The sequence below is a fragment of the Bombina bombina genome, chromosome 2 (genome assembly GCF_027579735.1).
Source record: "Bombina bombina isolate aBomBom1 chromosome 2, aBomBom1.pri, whole genome shotgun sequence".
Classification (NCBI taxonomy): Eukaryota; Metazoa; Chordata; class Amphibia; order Anura; family Bombinatoridae; genus Bombina; species Bombina bombina.
Window position 1 is genome coordinate 1258518013 of NC_069500.1, and position 12707 is coordinate 1258530719.

Genomic DNA, 12707 nt, shown 5'->3' on the forward strand with positions numbered 1-12707 from the left:
AATTTTATGTAAAATACCCACAGCCTCAGTTTTACTAAACCCTTTAATGTATCAACCATGTGCTTGTCAAATAGACAACTAACAGTCATGGGACTACATTTTTTTTTACTTGTCAGATTAGATGGATATATTTGTTATTATCTTTTTTTAAAAAAGATGTTTTTTTAAATAAAAAAAAAGATATAGAATGAAAAAATATTTATTGACAAGAAAATAAATTAAAGATAAAATAAAAAAATAAATAAAAAAGTGTAATTCATCACAGATGAAGCTGAAAAAGAATTAAAAATATTATAAACATTAGTTATTTCATGAACACATGTCTTAAAATATTCAGTAAATCAAATAATTGTTAAATCATCTTGTGTCTATGCTCTAACATGTATTTTTTTGGTGTTGAGATTTAAAATAAAAAAAAGGTTCATACATTAAATCTATAGCAATCCAAAATTTGAAATAACTTTATATTGTCTAATCAATATTAGAATTAAATATCAGCATTTTAAATTAGACAAAATAATGCATATCACATTTAAAAAAAAACATTTATATTGTATACTGAACATAAATGTAATATTTCATGTCCCTTCTAATAATATACCTCTATATCGACTATAAAATGTATTCCTTTGTCTGATTGGTCAGAATATGATTCCTCTGTAGCACAAAGTAGTGGTAATGCATGTAAAATAAACATATTCTAATATAGGACATGTAACTATTCCTAATTCTTAACATTCTTCCTCCTGTGATTCTTAACTAGCATGCATTGTGCAAACCAACCTGTATGCATGGTCTTTGAAAGTCAATTATCTTGAAAATTCAAAATAGAGGATTGTGAAATACCATCTAAAATAAAAAATAATGTGTCTCCAATAGGATGCATCCACAGCCTTAGTCCATCAAATTGTTGCTACTTACCATGTGAACGTGTCTTTGTATGGTTTTCAAGGTCAGCACATTTGAAAGACAATGCCAGACATGATCACATTGGTATTCATCACTTTCAATCTTGGATTCTTCACTTTAAATCTTGGATTCTTCACTTTCAGTCTGGGATACTTCACTTTCAGTCTTGAATTCTTCACTTTCAGTCTTGAATTCTTAACTTTCAGTCTTTAGATGAAGTCATCTCCCTAAAACAATTAATACAAGTGTGTGAATTAGTTCTGCACCCCTCTTCCACATCCCATTTCTGAAATGATTTTTGTCACTAGCTTACTAAGCGTGTGTAGCATCTTGTGTTATGTTCTATCAATCAAGTGTGAAGATGAGTCATATATTGAGCAGACCTAACCTCTAATGTGTGACTTTGAATCTGACTTTGAAGCATATAGTCTTGCTAGAGGATCCCTTTCTGAGTATCCAAAATTCGAGTAATGTGTAAACTAAATACTAGTTTGTAAAATGTATGCCATATGATGTCTGTTTGTGACAAATTCCTGCCAGCCACAGTCCATACATTATTCATACTTAACAGCTGATGTTGTCTTTAAAAACCAGGTGGCAAAGTCATTACAGGACCCAATGACAAAAGCATCACCTATAATAATAAATTAAAACATTTGAATCATTTGATGAACAATCCTAACATGTTTGCACAATTCTCTACTTATTAAAAGTGTTTAGGCAGAGCGCTGGTTATAAAGAGGATACCACCCAACTTACAAGGGAGAAAAGATCCTTCTATCTTTTCGAATGTAATAAGAATAGTTTTGTGTAGTAAGTGCGCTAAAAAGGAAGCTAAAGGCATCCAAAATATTAGGTTTATCTAGTGTATATATTAAAATAGTCAAAGTGCAAAGTGTAATACGTGTGATAAAAGTTCCGCAGTCCTATTGACAAAAAAGGGGGGGGGGGGAGAATGTAACAGTGTCCGTGAAATATATAATGGTGTTGAAATTTCTACTAAAGGATGATGATAGTTAAGCGGTCTAACAAATGTGTACTATTTAAGAAAAAATAAATACGTAAAAATATGTGGCAAATAGCCAATATATGTAACAATATATTTGTGAGAAAGTATACTGTGATACTAAAAAGTGAATATATAGTTACTTTCTAGCGAAAGTGTTGAGAATAAACAATGTGTTTAACTGTAGTGTAAAAAACATACACTGTGAATATAGCTAGATATCAAAAAGACTAAAATATCTAAAAATAACTTGCAGCCTAAATCATATATAAAAAGTATTTATTTATACACAACCACAATCAATTTCAAGCTAAAACAAGGGGACGTCTCCCCAGACATTCCACACCATATACTTTGTAAGCAAAAAACTTTGCTGAAGAAATGTATTTGTAATCCACTCTGTTTATGCAGGGAAAAGCAGTCTCTTTTTATTACATCAAACCTTTTTGTGAAATGTCGTTGCCTTGTATATAGGCTTTGCTGACCAAGTTCAGGTTGAGCAATATTTAGACTTCTTATAGCAGGATACAGTCATTAAACCTTATTAATCTTAATGCTTTAAGGTTCTTTTTACTTACTTCACCACTCGTGTGGTCCCGATATCTTCTGTTCAGCTTCAAGTTTCCAAACCGAATCAGTGCGCCGCATGTGTCTTGAAGTCTGACGTCATCTGTAAACTTCAACAGCAGTTACCATGATTATCGGCTTTCTGGATATTTGAATTGTTATTGTTTAGAGATAATTATTTTTTCTCTTATTCCAGCCAGAAGTAATTCCCTGCACTTAGTGCTTAATGCACACAGGAAAAAAAAGGAGAGTGTAGGAGATTGTAAATATGTGGATAACCCGGGTTAATAAGCAAAGCGATGAAAAAGTCTTTAGATGCAGAATGTCCTCATTCAAGTGATATTTTTTGTCAAATAACACAGCCACTCAGATCAACGCGTTTCGCTCACCAGGGAGCTTTTTCAAGATCTTGAGAGTGGATTACAAAAAGAGTGGATTACAAATACATTTCTTCAGCAAAGTTTTTTGCTTACAAAGTATATGGTGTGGAATATCAACCTGTTTAATATTGATTTTATTATTTTTATTTCTGGGGAGACGTCCCCTTGTTTTAGCTTAAAATTGATTGTGGATGTGTATAAATAAATACTTTTTTATATATGATTTAGGCTGCAAGTTATTTTTAGATATTTTAGTCTTTTTGATATCTACCTATATTCACAGTGTATGTTTTTTACACTACAGTTAAACACATTGTTTATTCTCAACACTTTCGCTAGAAAGTAACTATATATTCACTTTTTAGTATCACAGTATACTTTCTCACAAATATATTGTTACACTGCTATTTGCCACATATTTTTACGTATTTATTTTTTCTTAAATAGTACACATTTGTTAGACCGCTTAACTATCATCATCCTATAGTAGGAATTTCAACACCATTATATATTTCACGGACACTGTTACATTCTCCCCCCCCCCCCCTTTTTGTCAATAGGACTGCGGAACTTTTATCACACGTATTACACTTTACAATTCTCTACTTGCCATTTCCCTAGAATTCACATATATTGGCAATACTCCTATCTAACTTCTATTATTTACCGTCTGAAGTGGCGGTTGAAGATGTTTGCTCTGACATTGAGCCCCTCATCCCAGAATGGCCCCCCTAGAATAGGGTTGTCTTCCTCATCTCTGAGGAAGCGTTGGGGTGCCTGGACAGCCTGCAGCATCCTAGCCCACTCTGCAATATTATGCAGGACGCTGCAGGCTATAACGATCTTCGCCACCTTAATAGGGCTGTATTGGAGGGCTCTTCCTGACCTGTCCAGACATCTGAGTCTCATTTTGAGGAGCCAAAACATCCTCTCCATTACAGCCCTAGTCCGCTTGTGTGCCCTATTATAGAGCTCCAGGGCCTCATCAGTGGGGTTACGTATAGGTGTAATGAGCCAAGGCCGGCTCATGTAACCAGAATCACCTATAAATAATGAACATAACAAAATGACAAATATTAATAATTTATTTATAATTATTATATTAAAATACTTTTCATTTGTGTACATGAACATCCCCTAAAATAAACATTTTCCTTAAAAAAATTTTTTTAGATGTTTAAATCACATTCTCTATCTGGCCATTTAAGCTAAGAAATGCTACATATCTGTTTTGAACTAAAACTAGACATTTGCGGAAAGAGACAATGACATGGTTAAATCATATTCTCTATCTGCCCATTTAAGCTAAGAAAATCTACCTATGCGTATTTCGCATAAACCAGACATTTGCTAGAATAAAAACAAAATGGTTAAATTGCATTCTCTATCTGCCCATTTAAGCTAAAATATGCTACAAATCTGTTTTGAACTAAACCTAGACATTTGCGGAAAGAGACAATGACATGGTTAAATTGCATTCTCGATCTGCCCATTTAAGCTAAGAAAATCTACCTATGCATATTTCGCATAAACCAGACATTTGCTAGAATAAAAACAAAATGGTTAAATTGCATTCTCTATCTGCCCATTTAAGCTAAGACATGCTACATATCTGTTTTGAACTAAAACTAGACATCTGCTGAAAGAGACAATGACATGGTTAAATTGCATTCTCTATCTGCCCATTTAAGCTAAGACATGTTACCTATGCATATTTCGCATAAACCAGACATTTGCTAGAATAAAAACAAAATGGTTAAATTGCATTCTCTATCTGCCCATTTAAGCTAAGACATATGCTACATATCTGTTTGGAGCTAAAACTAGACATTTGTTGAAAGACAATTAAATGGTTAAATTGCATTCTCGATCTGTCCATTTAAGCTAAGACATGCTACATATTCGTATTTCGCATAAACCAGACCTTTGCTAGAATAAAATCAAAATGATTAAATTGCATTCTCTATCTACCCATTTAAGCTAAGACATGCTACATATCTGTTTGGAGCTAAAACTAGACATTTGTTGAAAGACAATTAAATGGTTAAATTGCATTCTCTATCTGGCCATTTAAGCTAAGTCATGCTACATATCTGTTTGGAGCTAAAACTAGACATTTGCGGAAAGACAATTAAATGGTTAAATCGCATCCTATAGCTGCACATTTTGCACATTACACAAACAACAGTTTTTTAAGACTACATTGGCAATTGTCTAACTAATTAACCATGTTGTGCACAAATACTCACCAACGAGCGACCCAGGTGGAAACTCTCTTTCCTCAAACTGCCACCACAGGGACGACTGTCTGAGGATGCGGGCATCATGACAAGCCCCACTGAAATTTGCACACATGTGCATAATCCGCATACGTGCGTCACAAACATACTGCACGTTGAGGCTATGGAAATGTTTGCAATTTCGGAAGGGCAAGTCATGTGCTGGAGCACGCAGCGCAATGTGGGTGCAATCTATTGCTCCCAAGACATTGGGCAATTGAGCTCTTCAGGCGCCTCCAATCACCATCATTCTGAGGGAATCCTATGTAAAGCTTAATAACACGTACCATGGCGTCCAGAAAGTTATCAAAAACCACCGAGAAGGTACCTTGAGCCAGGCCATGCATGTACACCTCTCCAGATTGAAAACTCCCGGAGGCCAGGATGTGTATACAACTTAGCATCTTGGTGATGCCAGGGACAGCAGTCCTTATTCGTATACGTGGCTCCAGATGAGGTCTAAGAACATCGTAAAGGCCAATGAGCTGTTCGCGATTGAGCCTATACTTGTCATAAACCTCAAAGTCACTCATGTTTTCCAAGGTGGGTCTCACTCTATGAACATGAGGACCTTGAACCAAACGAGCCCTTTGTCTCTCTCGGAGCCGCCGAGCACGCCTGATTATATTAATTGCTACTTGTGCAGCAGCACCAGCAGCAACGTCTACCAGATCATCATCCATATTTGCCAAGCTAAGCAGCACAAAGCCAAACAGAAGAGCAAACACAACACAAGGAGTAACAAGGTATGCAAAAACACAGAAGCTATTTGATACAATTTCGATCACAAGGGACGCTTCGGCCATGTTGTTTGGGGGATTTATAGTGCAATTAGTCAAATTGTAGTGAGTTCGCAATGGTCGTGCTGATTGTATACACTTGTTTGTATGTGAGCGGCATGAATGCTTTCAAAGTGGGCATTTCTTTTCGGTGTTTGCTGAAATGTTGTTTTCCCCCTATGAATCGCAATGTGAAAGTGTAAAATGTAACACATACAGTGCATCTTCGTAATGTTTGTTCATATGCTAATAAATACTTATTAAACGTGATCTTATAGTAAAAAGCACACGTCCACGCTAACATGAATGAAAGTGCAAACTTGTGTATAATGGCATAGAATCTGATCGATCAATGTTGCGCAATATTGTTTGTAAACGATAAAGTAACAGCTGACATCTCTAATATTGTATATATAAGTGATTTGCGAGATGTCAATATTGTACGCGTCCCTTTAAAATCACAATAATACTGAAGATCTTCTGGCTGACATCTGTAGTATTGTATATATAAGTGATTTGCGAGATGTCAATATTGTACGCGTCCCATTAAAAACGCAATAATACTGAAGATCTTCCGGCTGACATCTGTAGTATTGTAAATATAAGTGATTTGCGAGATGACAATAATGTACGCGTCCCTTTAAAATCGCAATAATAATGAAGATCTTCCGTCTGACATCTATAATATTGTATATATAAGTGATTTGCGAAATGTCAATATTGTACTCGTCCCTGTAAAATCGCAATAATAATGAAGATCTTCTGGCTGACATCTCTAGTATTGTATATATAAGTGATTTGCGAGATGTCAATATTGTACGCATCCCTTTAATATCGCAATAATAATGATGTTCCAAACTGTCGTTTACGTATATGTAGTATTGTAGTATTGAGTGCTAAACTTCTGAAAGGGGCGGTACAGTCCTAAAGCTGTAATGTGTATGGTTGAAGCTTCTAATGACGTCATCGTATTATCAACCTGCCTATCTAGTTATGAAATCCTCATTGTGTTGTTGTATTTTACTACATTGTTATTGTGTGCTGATTAAAAATATAAATGTGTGCTTTGTTGTTTTGCGTGATTCGTGTTATGTAAACATGTACGTATATATTGTGATTGTGTCCCACATATGCTGACTTCTATAAAGCAGTATAGCATTGTTGTTCCTTCCCAAAAAGTGACAGCTGTAATCTGTTCTAATGATGTTCTTATTGTACCTAATGCCTAATGGTATATTGTGAGTGAATCGTGATGTTAAAGGGACAGTAAATCCATATTTTATGTTTCCTGATTAATAGAGAGAATGTAATGTGTTTTTCCCCCATCATATCAATGCACATGTATGAGTGAATGATAAAAGTAATGTATGTGCATCCATTAATGATCACGTGTTAAGAATATGTAGATATGCTGTTCATGCAAGCATATGAGTTGAATAAATGAAATGCTATAATAGAGGTAAATGAGAGGTGTTTCCAATAGTCTACTGTTTGTGAATCATGAAATGTTCAAATTATTTTTCTGTCCGTTTAAATCTTATGTAATAATTCAACATGTTTGTTACTAGTGATGGTGATTTGTAGTTGATGTAATGTAAATGTATAAAACAATTTGATGTTGATGTGAATTTCACACAAGTAAAAGCCATAACTCCATAGGGAAAGAGCCATTTCTTGATCTATTTGTCATAGCGGAACTAACACAGGAAAACATGAGTTAGTTTCACAATTCTAACGCTGGTATTACGAGTTTTTTTGTCTACACTTTTTGCGTGCATTAGCTAAATCTGGCTGTCGTGTGCACGAGCACGTGTTCCCCATAGAAGTCAATGGAGTAGAAAAATGTGTGTAGAAATAAAATCCAAGACTGGTTTTGAGTGAGTGATGTCATGGTCTTGTGTGAAAAAGTAGCTAAATTGTGTTTATTTCATAATCAAATTGTGTATGTAATGCGGTGTATATTGTTTGTATGTTTCGATTAGTGTATGTATGTGATAATATTAGTAGTTAGATGTAGCTATATGAGTGTCTGTTCCCGTCTGTCTATGTAAGTCAATGGAAAATGGATTTCGGTGGCTTTTTTTTCAAACACCCGAGATCTCGTAACTTTGATCCGTTCTATTTTGACATGAAATTATGAAAAAATAAAAATAAATAAAGTGTAGTGTTTGTATGAGTGTAAGTGTACTTTGTGTAATTTTTTTGTGCGATTTGTGGATGTTTATTTTCGTGGTAGATGTTAACTACTGGGTCTGGGTTGTCGGTAATGATTTCAGCATTAACAAATTTTTTAGTGGCGTTAAGGAAACTCGTAATACCAGTGGGCGGTAAAAATCAGCGTTAGGAGCCCTCAATGCTGCTTTTTAGCCCTAACGGAAACTCGTAATCTTGGCGTGTGATACCCTGCCGGGAAAAGCCAATGCTTAGAGGATAAAACTGGGTTACCTCTAAGCGTGGTCACTACTAAATCCCCTCAATCTTCTCAAATCCTGGTATCTGTTACCCTCTCCTTTCTTCAGAATTCTGTCCACACTTAGGCCTTCATTGATTCAGGGGCAGCTGGAATTTTTTTGGATCACCGATTCATGATTCAGGCAGGGTTACCTCTTCTACAGAAAAAAAACATTGTCTTAAAATAACTGCTCTGGATGGCACTCCCCTTGGATAAGGTTTAACCTTTTGAGTGCTAATGACGGCTCTGAGCCATCACAGAGTTTCACACTATGGTGCTAATGACGGATCAGAGTCATCACTAGAACTCTCCCACCTTGAGGGAGATCTAGGGGCTCCCACTTGCTCCTACCACAGCGATCGGGCATGCATAGTGACAGACATCGCAATAACGTGATGACGTCACCATGCAACTTTATTTATACTTAATAATGTTAAGTATAGGAGCAGGGAGTATGCTGCTTAGAAGCCTGTATCTCAGGCGTCTAAGCAGCTACAGACCCCCAAGACCCGCCATTGGAAAGGTAATCGCCTTTCTAACAGTGTAAGTGGGGGTCTCACTCCTGCCTGTTCCCGGTCCTTCTATTGGTTTACCCCTGAACTGCCATACTGCTGGATTACCTTCCTGTTGCCGCTGAGTACTGCCCTTCCTGCTGTGAGTACTGCTTAACTCATTTTACAAACTCTCTCTCTGCTCTGGGATATTTCCTACCATTCCACTTGACACCGGGTTAAGAAAACTACTGGCCAAGTTTGGTCTGCTAGTGGAATATCCCACAAGCATTACATTTTCAGGGCAAAGGGTAGATTAGGTTTATTACTGTGAGTTTTTTTTTATTTTGGGGGGTTCGGTGGGTGGGGGGTTTTACTGTTAGGGGAGACTTTGTTTATTTTTAATGTAAAAGAGCTGTTAAATTTAGGGCAATGCCCTACTAAAAGCCCTTTTAAGGGCTATTGGTAGTTTAGTATTAGATTAGGGGGTGTCTATTTTTTAAAATTTTTGTAGCTTTGAGGGTTGTATTTTCAACACATAGACTGCCCTCTGGGCAGGCTTATCGACTAGTAAAATAATAATGAGGAAAAAGATAAAGAAAGCAGTAAACAGAATCATGTGAAACAGAAAGAAAAAAGGAAAAGTAGAATAATGTACAAAAACAAAAATGTTCACACAATGGAGAGCTTTCTCACATACTTAGGGAGGGGTTGGTGGACTGTTATAGATTATTTGATTGGTCACCCTCTGCTAAGAATGACCTTTCCTTTTTTTTCATTTATTGTATTGTTTATAACAATTTTCTCTGTATGAAACCCACCATTTTCCTTTATGATTCTGAGGGAGCATATACTTCTAAACAACTTTCCAATTTACTTATACTATCTAAGTTGCTTTTCTCTTGGTATGCTTTTTTGAAAAGCATACCTAGATAGGGTCAGGAGCTGGGAGCTAGCTGCTGATTGGTGGCCCTGCATGCATCTTGTCATTGGCTTGAAAATGTATTAAGCAAGCTCCCAGTAGCGCATTGCTCCTTATTCAACAAAGAATGCCAAGAGAATAAAGCAAATTGATCATAGAAGTAAATTGATGTTATGTATGCTGTATCTGAAACATGAAAGAAAAACATTGTGTTTCATGTCCTTTAAACTTAATAGGGCATATTTATCAAGCTCCGTATGGAGCTTGAGGTCCCTTGTCTAAAGACCGCTGCTCCATAACTTGTCCGCCTGCTCTGAGGAGGCGGACAGAAATCAACCCGATCGAATATGATTGGGTTGATTGACACCACTTGCTAGCGGCCGATTGGCCGCGAATCTGCAGGGGGCAGCATTGCTCTGCTGGTGCACTGATAAATGCCGACAGCGTATGCTGTCTGCATTTATCGATGTGCAGCGGACATGATACGCTTCTTTGTATCATGTCCGCTCACACATTGATAAATATACCCCAATATGTATTGCTTGTTGTTATTCACTCTTATGTTATACATATTTTGTGTGCTTTTAAAGGTTTCAATGAGCATTAAAGGAAAGATAAAGCAAAATATTCATCTCAATGTCATTAATACAATTTAGATTATATAGCTACAAAGATAAAATGATCATAATTATCGCTTATAATTAGACTTTAATATGTTGCAGCTGTTCAATGCATCTCTTTATTTCTTGTATTTTGACTATCAACCCTCCATCACAAATATCTATATCTTTCACTTACACTTGTAATTCTGCTTTATAAGTGTTTATTGTATGTACTTTTTTTTCATATATTTTTTTTTTTAAAAATGTCAGATTGACAAGATTAAATCCCATGTATTGTATTTTCAGACAAAATCTCAATAGCTGCTACTTTCAAAACTCATTGCAATTTCTACAGAGGCATGCAGCTGTAAGTAAGGTTGTATTTAAAAATTTCTTTCATCTTGCTTAATTCTCGTGATTAAAATAAATTCTTTTTTACTTGCAATATTTTAAGCGATTACACATATTATTTAGTCCATTACATATTGTCTGCTAGTCTGGAAATATTAAGTAGAGCAGAAATATAAGAGACCTTCTGTTTTTCCTAATTAAAATTCAAATATCATTGTGTGTGATATAATTAATTGAAGAAAACAGATTAAGAGCCACCGCTGTTCAGTATGATGAGATGTGCCTTTAAAATAAACTTTAGATTAATAATGCCTATTTCCTAAGCAGAATGAAGAGATGCTAAAAGATAAGTAAAAGTGACATACCTATTTGTCTCATAAAAATAAATAAATACTACATGGGGGTATTACTTAATATTATTAAAAGTTTATAATAAAAAACAAGACTATTAGAAGTTGCATTGAGAGAAATGCCATTTGACTGACTAGATCTCTTTAGGAATGGTCTCCCACCATAATGATGTTGATCCAATGCTCCTGTAACATAATAATATTGTAGATATGGTTGAAAGATTAGAAACACAACATCGAGTGCCCTATCAACCTATCGAAACCAAAAACTACTTGGCGATCATAAAACATTTTTGTCTCCCTTTTTAACTACTTTTCAAGCGCAGTTTTGGCTAATCAAATTTGGCACCTCAAGGCACTTGCTACTGCCTTGGAAAGGCTTTTCGGCCACCTGTTAGACTTTTTTTCGGCTATTTCAAAACAGTCTTTTACATTACATCTAGGAACTGGCCAATGAAGACATTCTAGAGGTTTTTTAACCTACATGGTATTGATTCATTAAATCTCCATTCATCCCTGTTGGAGAGGCTGTATACAGTCAACAGTGTACACATTTGCATATGATTAGGGACATATACATATGTAAATGTGAACACTATGTGATATCATGTACAGCTATTTGGATCTGCAGGAAAACTCACTCCGTGATTTCATATTTTATTGTATTCTCACTCACACTGGAGTGATTGTCACTAACGAAACTGTCTTTATTAATATTGGGTTTTTACGCAAGATGACATAATTGCTGCTTTCATGGTTAGCTATTGCAATCTGTTTCCTTCAATACCACTGATAACCAACCTATATGCATCTATTAAATTATCTGGATGGGCAGACTATGCACTATTTTTCTATCACTGTATAGGCTTTTGACAACTTTCACAAGGATTATATTGTGAACTGTACACAATGTTGGATATTACTTTCTATGCAAAACATTTCTAATAAGTAGTTTTGTTGTGGTTTTTTACAGGATTTCCACTTTTAAACTGAAAATCTCAACCCTGCTTCCTTGTTGCTCAGTTTCTTTCTAAGAGACCCTTAAATGAGATTTTTTTGGTGCAACCCGACAAACACAAAAATCTTAATTTTAGCACAATTAACGCTAAAGCAGGATTTGTGCTCTACCCGTTATCTTGCACATAGTGAGCAAATAATTTTTTCTTACATACAGTTAATATACATTTTAAATATCATACCTCTGATAGCAGATCATATATAATATTTGTATGTGCAAGGTAGCTTGATTTTTACTATTATCTTAAAAAATGTCAGCATACTGTTCTGATAAACCAGGTGTTTAAACCCCTATATTTAATCTTTTAACTGCTGAAGAGGACCCACTCAATGCGGTTATAGTGGGTGAGGACCACGTTTCATTATTTGGGGGGGGGGGGCTTTTAGAGCCATTCACAGCTCCCCCCTCAGTCTTAGGTGGTTTATGAGGTGGTGTTGAGTTAGGCCTCAGTTGGAGAATTCATGGGATGTAAATGATGTCACCACGTGTCCGGACAGTAAAATCCTCACTAAGTAGAACGAAGCTGAATGGGGGAATGCTTATAAAATCCCTTCAATCTCATCTCCCTTAACTCATTCATACCCCAAAGACACTCCATTGG